General features: G+C 45.5%; 1 non-coding gene across 1 annotated transcript; it reads left to right on the top strand.

Moving 5' to 3' along the window:
* Positions 1-369: 369 nt before the first annotated feature.
* On the top strand, positions 370-444 carry Trnan-auu. Its single transcript has one exon. It is a non-coding gene; the product is annotated as a tRNA-Asn (tRNA).
* Positions 445-14,434: the final 13,990 nt, after the last annotated feature.

Genomic DNA, 14,434 nt, shown 5'->3' with positions numbered 1-14,434 from the left:
AAGGTGTGAAGTTCCTGGTGAATTCCTACCCAGTAAATACTGGAACTTGAGTCCAAGTTTGTTTGGTATAAAAAAATAATCGTGCATTGTTTCTTATGTTTAAATTGGAGGGGGCTCACTGCTGTCAGCTGCAGCAGGATATTAAGTGGAGTCAGCAGCGACGAGCGGAAACATGTACCGTACTCGGACTCGAACCCGTGATATCCTGCTTACTAGGCTAGGCAGGTGCATGGCGCCATCTGGACACAGCATCTCGTAACTGCACGGCCGAGCCACACAACCACCGTGCGCCATCTAGTCTGCGTGTGTCTGGGGTGTGGATCAGCCGTGAGGCGTGTCGAAATAGTCCGCACAGTTGCGAAACGCTGTGTCACGGATGGCGCAGTGGTTAGCGCACCTGCCTATTAGGCAGAATATCCTGGGTTCGAATCCCAGTCCGGTACACATTTTCGCTCGTCGCCGCTGATACGCTTAATGTCCCGCTGCAGCTGACACCGAGCGAGGTGGCGCAGTGGTTAGACACTGGACTCGCATTCGGGAGGACGACGGTTCAATCCCGCGTCCGGCCATCCTGATTTGGGTTTTCCGTGATTTCCCTAAATCATTCCAGGCAAATTCCGGGATGGTTCCTCTGAAAGGGCACGGCCGACATCCTTCCCTAATCCGATGAGACCGATGACCACGCTGTCTGGTCTCCTTCCCCAAACAACCAGCCAACCAGCAGCTGACAGCAGAGATCCCCTTCAATTAACGTATAATACAGGGCGTTTATAAATGAATATCGGAGTTTTAACGCTTTATAATATTTATTATATTTAACTAACAGTTATAAATGATATGTCACATGAAAGAGCAACTCAAACAGTTTTACGAAGAACCTTATAAATGTTCAGTGTGAGCACCATTTGTCACACGGCACACATCAAGTCTATAGCCGAGTTCATCCCAAGCGTTGATAAGTGTGTCTTCAGTGATTGTAGCAACAGTTGCTTCAATCCGATTTCTTAATTCAGGGAGGTCTGCTGGTAGCGGAGGCACGTACACACTATCCTTGATGAAGCCCCAAAGGAAAAAATCGCATGGCGTTAGGTCGGGTGAGCGTGGAGGCAATGAGTCGCCATCTTCGCTACTACCGCAGTCTAGCGGATTGCGGTGGAAACATTGCGCGCTGCGCATATGCACTGGTGCCAAACACAACTGTTTGGGTCGATCTTTCATTCGACATATCATTTACAACTGTAAGTGTGGTGTCACCGCCAGACACCACACCTTTAAATCGGCCGCGGTCCGTTAGTATACGTCGGACCCGCGCGTCACCACTGTCAGTGATTGCAGACCGAGCGCCGCCACACGGCAGGTCTAGAGAGACTTCAAAGCACTCGCCCCAGTTGTACAGCCGACTTTGCTAGCGATGGTTCACTGACAAAATACGCTCTCATTTGCCGAGACGATAGTTAGCATAGCCTTCAGCTACGTCAATTGCTACGACCTAGCAAGGCGCCATTACCAGTTACTATTGTTGCTGTAAAACATGTACCATCAAGAGCGATGTTCACCGATTATGGATTAAAGTTAAGTATTCCAGCAGCTACGTACGTTTTTTTGTTAGTCTCATTTCCTTGACCTGTTCCAGACCTCACGCCAGCCTGCGTGAGCTAAAACGCGTGCCTTTCGGCTTCCTCTCATAGTGGGTTGGCTGTCTTGCCAATCCACAACAGTAAGTTTAATGTAATAAATATTACTAAGCGTTAAAACCCCGATATTTATTTATAAACACCCTATATTTCGCATCTGCGGATTCTGCGTGGTGTCTGTTCTTTCGGACGTGTCCGAAAGGCTCTGAGCAGTAAGGGACTTAACATCTGAGGTCATCAGTCCGCTAGAACTTAGAACTACTTAAACCTAACCAACCTAAGGACGTCACACACAGCCACGCCCGAGGCAGGATTCGAACCTGCGACCGTAGTGGTCGCGCGGCTCCAGACTGAAGCGCCCAGAACCGCTAGGCCGCACCGGCTGGCCATGTCCGAAAGAACAGACAACAATCATTCATATAATTTCTTATATTCCCAGAAAATCTTAATAGTGTAAATACCATCAATACTCAGTGATGCCGAGATAGATACAGAGACAGGTGCCGATAAAAAAGCGAAGAACTGTGACTTTCCACGAATGCAGTAAGGGAGGAATGGTCACATTATTGTGTGACTTACCGCGTAATCGAAATTTAGCATATTTCTGTCAGTACTCATGTGAATAACTTAACATTTTTCTTTATTCAGGGTCAATTGACACTTTTCGCAACATACAGATATCGAAATCATTTTGCAAGTCGTTTTGATCATCTGATCACTTTATAAGACGGTAAATGACAGAATCATCTGCAAACAATCTAAGACGGCTACTCAGATTGTCTCCTATGTCGTTAATACATATCAGAAACAGTAGAGGGCCTGTAACACTTCCTTGGCGAACGCCGGATATTACTTCTGTTTTACTCGGTGACTTTCCGTCTATCACTCGAGCTGTGGCCTTTCTGACAGGAAATCACGAATCCAGTCGCACAACTGAGGCGATATTCCATAGGCATCCAGTTTGGTTAGAAGACGCTTGTGAGTAACGATGTCGAAAGCCTTCTGGAAAACTAAAAATATGGAATCAATTTGACATTCCCTATCGGTAGCACTCAGTACTTCATGAGTATAAAGAGCAATTTGTGTTTCACAAGAACGATATTTTCTAAATCCGTGCTGACTGTGTGTCAATAAGTCGTTTTCTTTGAGGTAATTCATAATGTTCGAATACAGTATATGTTCCAAAACCCTACTGAAAATCGACGTTAGTGATATGGGCCTATAATTCAACGGATTACTCCTACTTCCCTTTTTGGGTATTGGTGTGACTTGAGCAATTTTCCAGTCGTTAGGTACGGAACTTTCACTGCCATCACTTATTAATTTATATGGCATATATCTCTCAATTGCCGTCGATACTATCTCTTTGAAATCAGTCCACATCTTTTCTATGCTTACATGATCAGATTGGAAGAAGTGGAGACTGTCTCTTAAAAAGACGTTAAGAGTATTTTATCAGCTTTTTTAAATAGATATACTTTGCGTTTCTTTTTGATGGATGTAGATGTTACGGTATTCACCCTAGCAGCAACTGCCTTGTGGTCGCTAATCCCTGTTTAACGTCTTGATACTCCCTGTTTGTTCAGGAATATTTGTTGCAAGAAGGTCAAGTATGCTATCGCAACCATTTACGCTTCGAGTGGGCTCATGAATTAATTGCTCAAAACAATGCTGAGCTATCGAGACGCTATTTACGACCCACTGATTTGCAGCGAAAAGCATAGTACCGGGTTCGAGTCCCAGTCCAGCACATACGAGGGAAGATTGGAAACAAACGCACAATAACTTTGTTACCAAAGAGTTTAATAGGTAACAAAACAGAACAAATCTTTTATCTTTTCTACGTAGTCACCAACGTTCTCAACACTTTTCTGCCAACGCGATACCAGTTTCAATATGACTTTTTCGTAGAAGTCCATTTGGTTGGAGTATAGCCACCTGCGGACTGCTGATTTCACTTTCGCATGTGTCGCAGAGCGTTGGCCGGCCAGGAGTTTCTGCGTGGGACCAACCATATGAAGGTTCGACGGTGCAAGGTGCGGACTGTAAGGTAGATACTGGAGCTTCTCCCATACAAATTCGTCAGTTTCTCTCGAGCAAGAGCAACAACATAGGGGCGAGTATTGTCATGAAGAATTTTGACACCGTCAGCACTAATGTTGTGGCGTTTGTCAGGAAGGGCAAGAGGTAAGCTAACCAAAGTTTTAATGTAGGCTGCAGCATTCACAGTGCTCCCGTGTTCGGCAAAGCCCACCAATAACACACCATTCATATCCCAGAACACTGTCAAAAGCACTTTCCTAGCAGTTTGAGTCACTTTGATTTTTTTCCTTACCGGAGAACCAGCATGTTTCCACATCATATGGGCCTGCTTGGATTTGGTCGTGTAGTGGTGTGCCAAAATACCCACGAGTCATCACTAGCGATTATTCCTTTCAAAGAGTGATGATCTGCTGCAGCGAAGTGATCCAAGCTTATCATCATTCACTGGCTCTTGTGATAAGTCTTCAGGTCCTTCGGCCCATAAATATCGAGCTATACTTAGCTGCTCTTCACAAGCTGATGAGAGTAACATGCGCGCCATGTTTGTTTCGTAGTTCAGGCTTCTACCGCACATGAAAACGGAATACCCCAAATAGCGCAAACTTCAAACTACAGCGAAGAGCCAAAGAAACTGACACGCCTGCCGAATATCAAGTAGGCCCCCAACAAGCAGGCAGAAGTGGCGCAACACGATGTGGCATGGATTCGACTAATGTCTGAAGTAGTGCCGGACGTAACTGACACCATGAATCCTGCAGGGAGAACGACCTCTCTTGAACAGCACGTTGAAAAGCACCCCAGATATGCTCAATAATGTTCGTGTCTGGAGAGTTTGGTGGTCAGCGAAAGTTTCTAAACTCAGAAGAGTGTTCCTGAAGTCACTTTGTAGCAATTCTGGAACTGTAGGGCCCCGCATTGTCCTACTGGAATTCCCCAAGTCCGTCGGAATGCACAGTGGACATGAATGGATGCAGGTGATCAGACAGGATCTACATCTATATCTACATCTACATGGATACTCTGCAAATCACATTTAAGTGCCTGGCAGAGGGTTCATCGAACCACCTTCACAATTCTCTATTATTCCAATCTCGCCGGCCGAAGTGGCCGTGCGGTTAAAGGCGCTGCAGTCTGGAACCGCAAGACCGCTACGGTCGCAGGTTCGAATCCTGCCTCGGGCATGGATGTTTGTGATGTCCTTAGGTTAGTTAGGTTTAACTAGTTCTAAGTTCTAGGGGACTGATGACCTCAGCAGTTGAGTCCCATAGTGCTCAGAGCCATTTCATTTTTCCAATCTCGTATAGCGCGCGGGGAGAATGAACACCTATATCTTTCCGTACGAGCTCTGATTTCCCTTATTTTATCTTTGTGATCGTTCCTCGCTATGTAAGTCGGTGTCAACAAAATATTTTCGCATTCGGACCAGAAAGTTGATGATTGGAATTTTGTGAGAAGATTCCGTCGCAACGAAAAACGCCTTTCTTTTAATGCTGTCCATCCCAAATCCTGTATCATTTCTGTGACACTCTCTCCCATATTTCGCGATAATACAAAACGTGCTGCCTTTCTTTGAACTTTTTCGATGTACTCAATCAGTCCTATCTGGTAAGGATCCCACACCGCGCAACAGTATTCTAAAAGAGGTAAGCGTAGTGTAAGCAGTCTCATTAGTAGGTCTGTTACATTTTCTAGTGTCCTGCCAATGAAATGCAGTCTTTGGTTAGCCTTCCCCACATTTTCTATGTGTTCCTTCCAATTTAAATTGTTCGTAATTGTAATTCCCAGGTATTTAGTTGAATTTACGGCTTTTAGATTAGACTGATTTATCGTGTAACCGAAGTTTAACGCATTCTTTTTAGCACTCATGTGGATGACCTCACACTTTTCGCTATTTAAGGTCAACTGCCACTTTACGCACCATTTCGATATTTCTTCTAAATCGTTTTGCAATTTGTTTTGATCTTCTGATGACTTTATTAGTCGATAAACGACAGCGTCATCTGCAAACAACCGAAGACGGCTGCTCAGATTGTCTCCCAAATCGTTTATATAGATAAGGAACAGCAAAGGGCCTATAACACTACCTTGGGGAACGCTTGCAATCACTTCTATTTTACTCGATATCTTTCCGTCAGACAGGAAATCACAGTTCCAGTCATATAACTGAGACGATATTCCATAAGCACGTAATTTCACTACGAGCCGCTTGTGTGGTACAGTGTCAAAAGCCTTCCGGAAATACAGAAATACGGAATCGATCTGAAATCCCTTGTCAATAGCAGTCAGCACTTCATGTGAATAAAGAGCTAGTTGTGTTTCACAAGAACGATGTTTTCTAAACCCATTTGGACTGTGTGTCAATAGACCGTTTTAGGTAATTCATTACGTTCGAACACAATATATGTTCTAAAATCCGGCTGCATATCGACGTTAACGATATGGGTCTGTAATTTAGTGGATTACTCCTACTACCTTTCTTGAATACTGGTGTGCAACTTTCCAGTCTTTGGGTACGGATCTTTCGTCGAGCGAACGGTTGTATATGATTATTAAGTATGGAGCTAATGCATCAGCATACTCCGAAAGGAACCTAACTGGTATATAGTCTGGACCAGAAGACTTGCTTTCGTTAAGTGATTTAAGTTGCTTCACTACTCCGAGGATATTTACTTCTAAGTTGCTCATGTTGGCAGCTGTTCTCGATTCGAATTCTGGAATATTTACTTCGTCTTCTTTTGTGAAGGCATTTCGGTGCATATAACGACTTGAGCATCAGTGCATTCTACACTCCTGGAAATTGAAATAAGAACACCGTGAATTCATTGTCCCAGGAAGGGGAAACTTTATTGACACATTCCTGGGGTCAGATACATCACATGATCACACTGACAGAACCACAGGCACATAGACACAGGCAACAGAGCATGCACAATGTCGGCACTAGTACAGTGTATATCCACCTTTCGCAGCAATGCAGGCTGCTATTCTCCCATGGAGACGATCGTAGAGATGCTGGATGTAGTCCTGTGGAACGGCTTGCCATGCCATTTCCACCTGGCGCCTCAGTTGGACCAGCGTTCGTGCTGGACGTGCAGACCGCGTGAGACGACGCTTCATCCAGTCCCAAACATGCTCAATGGGGGACAGATCCGGAGATCTTGCTGGCCAGGGTAGTTGACTTACACCTTCTAGAGCATGTTGGGTGGCACGGGATACATGCGGACGTGCATTGTCCTGTTGGAATAGCAAGTTCCATTGCCGGTCTAGGAATGGTAGAACGAAGGGTTCGATGACAGTTTGGATGTACCGTGCACTATTTAGTGTCCCCTCGACGATCACCAGTGGTGTACGGCCAGTGTAGGAGATCGCTCCCCACACCATGATGCCGGGTGTTGGCCCTGTGTGCCTCGGTCGTATGCAGTCCTGATTGTGGCGCTCACCTGCACGGCGCCAAACACGCATACGACCATCATTGGCACCAAGGCAGAAGCGACTCTCATCGCTGAAGACGACACGTCTCCATTCGTCCCTCCATTCACGCCTGTCGCGACACCACTGGAGGCGGGCTGCACGATGTTGGGGCGTGAGCGGAAGACGGCCTAACGGTGTGCGGGACCGTAGCCCAGCTTCATGGAGACGGTTGCGAATGGTCCTCGCCGATACCCCAGGAGCAACAGTGTCCCTAATTTGCTGGGAAGTGGCGGTGCGGTCCCCTACGGCACTGCGTAGGATCCTACGGTCTTGGCGTGCATCCGTGCGTCGCTGCGGTCCGGTCCCAGGTCGACGGGCACGTGCACCTTCCGCCGACCACTGGCGACAACATCGATGTACTGTGGAGACCTCACGCCCCACGTGTTGAGCAATTCGGCGGTACGTCCACCCGGCCTCCCGCATGCCCACTATACGCCCTCGCTCAAAGTCCGTCAACTGCACATACGGTTCACGTCCACGCTGTCGCGGCATGCTACCAGTGTTAAAGACTCCGATGGAGCTCCGTATGCCACGGCAAACTGGCTGACACTGACGGCGGCGGTGCACAAATGCTGCGCAGCTAGCGCCATTCGACGGCCAACACCGCGGTTCCTGGTGTGTCCGCTGTGCCGTGCGTGTGATCATTGCTTGTACAGCCCTCTCGCAGTGTCCGGAGCAAGTATGGTGGGTCTGACACACTGGTGTCAATGTGTTCTTTTTTCCATTTCCAGGAGTGTATTAGCGCTTGGAGCTCTGGTACTTTCCCAATACAGGTACGACAATTTACAACTGTTATACCGATGGTTCCTGTATCTGCGTTCCTTCTGTGCTCAGCCTGCACCCTTTGTGACGGAACCCCTTCTTGTGTTTTCCTGAGACCCTCTAACCTAAAAAACCGCCCAGTCCACGCCACACAGCCCCTGCTACCCGTGTAGCCGCCTCCTGCGTACTACGGTTCCCATATCACTCCAACTGCACACGCCCCACACCATTACAGAGCCTCCACCAGTTTGAACAGTCCCCCTGCTGACGTGTACGGTCCATGGTTTCATGAGGTTATCTCTATATCCGTACACGACCATCCGATCGATGCAACTTGAAGCCCGACTCATCCGACCAGGCAACATGTTTCCAGTCGTCAACAGTCCAATGTCGGACGCCTCGTAAAGCTTTGTGTCGTTCAGTCATCAAAGGTACACGTGTGGGCTTTCGGCTTCGAAAGCCCATATCGATGATGTTTCGTTCAGTGGTTCGCATGCTGACACTTTTTGATGGCCCAGCATGGAAATTTGCAGCAAACTGCGGATGAGTTGCACTTCTGTCACGTTGAACGATTCTCTTGAGCCGTCGTTGATTCCGTTGTTGCAGGACCATTTTCCGGTCGCAGCGATGTCGGAGATTTGCTGTTTTACCGGATTCTTGATATTCACGGTACAATCGTGGAATTATCGTACGTCAAAATGCACACTTCTTCGCTACCTCGGAGATACTGTATCCCATCGCTCGTGCGCCGACTATAACACCACTATAACGCCGACTATAACAACCAATGTAGCAGCAGTAGCCGACCTAACAACTGCGCCAGATACTTGTTGTCTTATACAGGCGTTGCCGACCGCAGTGCCATATTCTGCCTGTTTACGTATCTCTGTATTTGAATACGCATGCCTATACCAGTTTCTTTGGCGCTTCATTGTATATCGTCATGAAATTTCAATATTCCAGCTGCAACACCAAGGGAAGAGAATATTAATGTGTTACTTTCTGATCCTTCCTCGCCGGCCGTAGTAGCCGAGCGGTTCTAGGCGCTACAGTCTGGAACCGCGCGACCGCTACGGTTCGAACCCTGCCTCGGGCATGGATGTGTGTGATGTTCTTAGGTTAGTTAGGTTTAAGTAGTTCTAAGTTCTAGGGGACTGATGACCTCAGAAATTAAGTCCCATAGTGCTCAGAGCCATTTGAACCATTTTTTTTTTCATCCTTCCTCGTAGCTGTATTCTGCCAGCAAATGTGAAGAAGTCGATTGCTGATAAGGTTCAAATGGTTCAAATGGCTCTGAGCACTATGGAACTTAACTTCTGAGGCCATCAGTCCCCTAGAACTTAGAACTACTTATACCTAACTAACCTAAGGACATGACACACATCCATGCCCGAGGCATGATTCGAACCTGCGACCGTAGTGGTCGCGCGGCTCCAGACTGTAGAGCCTAGAACCGCTCGGCCACTCCGACCGGCCTGCTGATAAGGGAAGTGCGTGGAAATATGAATACATAATACGAAATACTTTGTTTTTAGAGATATGAAACTACTGAGTTCAGATCTGTGGAAACATGTTTGGTGTCTACACAAAACAGATTTGGAAGTAGCACTCGTTGCAAGAACAAGACCGGCGTGTGGGCTGGCTACCTGCAGATCGAGACGCGAGCGCATGGGCGGTCTTGGCTTCCTTCACACCGCAGATTCGTCCGAGCAGCACTCTCTGACGGCGGCGGGGGTAGTAGCTGCAAAATGAGAAATAGTAGCGTTACGCATATGCCTAGTTTCTCCCTGATCTTTATGGCTAATGCGTTTTTTTTTCGAAACGTAGCAGTATCTAACTACACAGACGTAAATAAAATCCCAACACCAAGAAGGAGTTGTGCGGTATAAACGAATGTTGGTAGGCATGTGTCTACAGCTGAAAGATGACGTCTATTCAAATATCGCGGCACTCTCACAAGATTGGCGGCAGGAGCGCCATTATGAGGATGTAAATCAAACTGGTTTAAAAACACGCACTAACTGTCGTGAGCGTTGGTTACCTTTGACATTCCGCGTTATGCACATATGTTAGGCAACAAAGCCTTTAAGACGACAAAGACTTTGTTATCAGCACCTCACTGAGTTCGAACGAGGTCGTGTAATAGGGCTGGATATTCCTTCTGCGATGCTGCAGAAAGACTTGGCAGAAATGTGGCTATTGTACATGATTGCTGGTAGCGTTGGTCGCGAGAATGTGTGAAGACCGGGCACCAGACGGCCACTAACACTAGGGAAAACCATCGTGATCGGCCTATGGCTCTGGCGCATCCTGCTGCATCTGCAGCAGCAATGTCAACAACAACTGGTACCACAGTGATACAACGAACTGCTGCAAGTCGCTTACTTCAGGGATAGCTCCAATCCAGACACCCTTAGGATGCATTCCACTGATCCCAAACCATCGCCATTTATGATTTGAGTTGTGTCAAGCGAGAGCTCATTGGAGGGTACCGTGGATGTCTATTGTATTTTCGATGGAAAGTGGTTCTGGTTCGGTGCCATTGATGGCCGTGAGTTGGTTAGGAGGAGGCCAGATGAGGGCCTGAAGTCAGTCTTCCTCCAAGCTAAACACACTGGACCTACACCTAGAGCTATGGTCTGGGGTGCGATTTCGTATGACAGCAGGAGCATTCTCGTGGTTATCTCATCCACCCTGACCGCAAAGTCGTACGTGAATCGATGATTCGACCTATCGTACGGCCATTCAGTAACAGCAGTCCAGAAGGTGTTTTCCAACAGAATAACGCTCGCCCACACACCGCTGCCGTAACGCAGCATGCTCTACAGAGTGTCGATATATTGCCTTGGCCTGCTCGATCACCAGACGTGCGTCCAATATACCACATATGGGATATCATTGGCTGATAACTCCCGCGTCATCCACAAACAGCGTTAACCGACCCTGCGTTGACGGACAGGCATGGAACTCCATCCCCTGACATCCAGCACCTGTACAACACGATGCATGCACGTTTGCTTGCTTACAGTCAACATTTTGGCGGATACACCTGTTGTTAATGTACCAGTGTTTGACATTAACAGTGACTTACTTATGTAAGGACGTAGAGGCTTGTCTCACTAGGGGTAAGATAGATACTGCCTACAAGAAAATTAAAGAGACCTTTGGAGAGAAGAGAACCACTTGTATGAATATCAAGAGCTCAGATGGCAACCCAGTTCTAAGCAAAGAAGGGAAGGCAGAAAGGTGGAAGGAGTATATAGAGGGTTTACACAAGGGCGATGTACTTGAGGACAATATTATGAAAATGGAAGAGGATGTAGATGAAGATGAAATGGGAGATAAGGTACTGCGTGAAGTGTTTGACAGAGCACTGAAAGACCTAAGTCGAAACAAAGCCCCGGGAGTAGACAACATTCCATTAGAACTACTGATGGCCTTGGGAGAGCCAGTCATGACAAAACTCTACCATCTGGTGAGCAAGATGTATGAGACAGGCGAAATACCCACAGACTTCAAGAAGAATATAATAATTCCAATCCCAAAGAAAGCAGGTGTTGACAGATGTGAAAATTACCGAACTATCAGTTTAATAAGTCACAGCTGCAAAATACTAACGCGAATTCTTTACAGACGAATGGGAAAACTAGTAGAGGCGGACCTCGAGGAAGATCAGTTTGGATTCCGTAGAAATGTTGGAACACGTGAGGCAATACTAACCTTACGACTTATCTTAGAAGAAAGATTAAGAAAAGGCAAACCTACGTTTCTAGCATTTGAAGATTTAGAGAAAGCTTTTGACAACGTTAACTGGAATACTCTCTTTCAAATTCTAAAGGTGGCAGGGGTAAAATACAGAGAGCGAAAGGCTATTTATAATTTGTACAGAAACCAGATGGCAGTTATAAGAGTCGAGGGGCATGAAAGGGAAGCAGTGGTTGGGAAAGGAGTGAGACAGGGTTGTAGCCTCTCTCCGGTGTTATTCAATCTGTATATTTAGCAAGCAGTAAAGGAAACAAAAGAAAAATTCGGAGTAGGTATTAAAATTCATGGAGAAGAAGTAAAAACTTTGAGGTTCGCCGATGACATTGTAATTCTGTCAGAGACAGCAAAGGACTTGGAAGAGCAGTTGTACGGAATGGACAGTGTCTTGAATGGAAGATATAAGATGAACATCAACAAAAGCAAAACGAAGATAATGGAATGTAGTCCAATTAAATCGGGTGATGCTGAGAGGATTAGATTAGGAAATGAGACACTTAAAGTAGTAAAGGAGTTTTGCTATTTAGGGAGTAAAATAACTGATGATGGTCGAAGTAGAGAGGATATAAAATGTAGACTGGCAATGGCAAGGAAATCGTTTCTGAAGAAGAGAAATTTGTTAACATCGAGTATAGATTTAAGTGTCAGGAAGTCGTTTCTGAAGTTATTTGTATGGAGTGTAGCCATGTATGGAAGTGAAACATGGACGATAACTAGTTTGGACAAGAAGAGAATAGAAGCTTTCGAAATGTGGTGCTACAGAAGAATGCTGAAGATAAGGTGGGTAGATCACGTAACTAATGAGGAGGTATTGAATAGGATTGGGGAGAAGAGAAGTTTGTGGCACAACTTGACTAGAAGAAGGGATCGGTTGGTAGGACATGTTTTGAGGCATCAAGGGATCACAAATTTAGCATTGGAGGGCAGCGTGGAGGGTAAAAATCGTAGAGGGAGACCAAGAGATCAATACACTAAGCAGATTCAGAAGGATGTAGGTTGCAGTAGGTACTGGGAGATGAAGAATCTTGCACAGGATAGAGTAGCATGGAGAGCTGCATCAAACCAGTCTCTTGACTGAAGACCACAACAACAACAACAACAACGTCCCGCTTACTTTAACATGAAATCTTGCAATGTTAACGCTTAAATATGGTGCCTAGACAAATGTATTCCAGCTATTTCGTTAACCTGCATTAATAATTTTTTGGTTTTGCGGTTTTTTTTCGTCAGTGTACTCGGTGATACACACAATGCACCAGGCGGAATGGTCAGTATTCAGGGATATGGCAGGAACGTTCATTCTACGCAAAAAAGTCGAGTAAACGTGAGTTCTAAAAAGCATACATTAAGAACTATGAGCACTTCATCCTCGATACTAATTTAAGCTCTTTACTTTCAGCATTTTGGAAGGAGGTAGTATGAACCTAAATATGAAAGAATAGGCCAGTAAACATAGGCTGTAAGGTGCATACCTCATGAGCTATGAACACTTATTCAGCTTCGTTACTGTGAAACACACATCTTCTATTGAACAAGTGCTCTTGGCTCTTAAGGTATACAATTTAGAGTCCGTGTTTTCTTGGCAATTTCTTCTTGTATTGGTCCACACTATCTCCTTCTAAAGTTTGGAAATCAAAGAACTTACAGGGGAAGAAATTTGTTTCACAGTATCGAAGATGAGCTCATAGCTCTTACGGTATGCATTTTAGGGCGCATGTTTACAGGACGTTTTTGCTTCTTATTATCGTTCCTGTCATATCCTTGATTACTGATCATTCATCCTTTATACTGTCTCAAGTAAACAGTTGTTTTTGTTGTTGTCGTAGTGTTCAGTCTCAGGACTGCAACTCTCCATGATACTACAGCCTGTGCAGGAACCTTCATCTTTGACTAACTACTGCAACCTGCATCTGTTTGAATATCCTCTACAATTTCCCCCCCCCTCCTCCCCCCCCCCCCACACACACACAACTTCCCACCATTACCAAATTGACAGTAACTTGATGCTTCTGGATGTGACCTATCAACCAGTCTCGTCTTTTAGTCAAGTTATGCCACAAATTTCTTTTTCCCCCAATTCTCTTGAGGTCCTCCTCAGTGGTTACATAATCTACCCATCTAATCCTCAGCATTCTTCTGTAGCACCACATTGCAGAAGCTGTATTTTCTGCTTGTCCGAACTGTTTGTCTCCCTCGTTTAACTTCTATACATGGCTACATTCCAAATAAATACCTTCAGAAAATACTTCCTGACACTTAAGTCCACACTCAATATTAGAAGATTTCTCTTCTTCGGTAACGCGTTTCTTGCCATTGCCGGTCTATGTTTTATGTCCTTTCTACTTTAGTCGTTATCGAATACTTTGTGCCTCAAACAGAAAAATTCATCTTTTGCTCTTTGAGCCTCATTTGTTAATCTAATTCCCTCATTATAACCAGTTTAAATTTGACAACACTCCATTACTTTTGTTTTACATTTGTTGATATTCACCTGATAATGTCTTTCTTAGACACTACCAATTCCGTTCAGTTGCTCTCCCAAGTCTTTTACCGTCTCTGGCAGAACTGCAATGTCATGGCAAAACTCAAGAGTTCTCGTTTCTTCTCCCTGAACTTCAATTCCTTCTCCAAATTTTTCTTTCGTTTCCATTACTGTGTGCTCAGTGTAACGATTGAATGGCATTGGGGATAGCCTACAAGTCTGTCCCTCTCCCTTCACAACCGCTTCTTTTTGTGATGCTCTTCGCCTCTTACAACTGTAG

Source organism: Schistocerca americana, chromosome 3 (assembly GCF_021461395.2).
Source record: "Schistocerca americana isolate TAMUIC-IGC-003095 chromosome 3, iqSchAmer2.1, whole genome shotgun sequence".
NCBI lineage: Eukaryota > Metazoa > Arthropoda > Insecta > Orthoptera > Acrididae > Schistocerca > Schistocerca americana.
The sequence above is the reverse complement of the archived record's forward strand: the minus strand, read 5'-3'. Positions and strand labels throughout refer to the sequence as shown.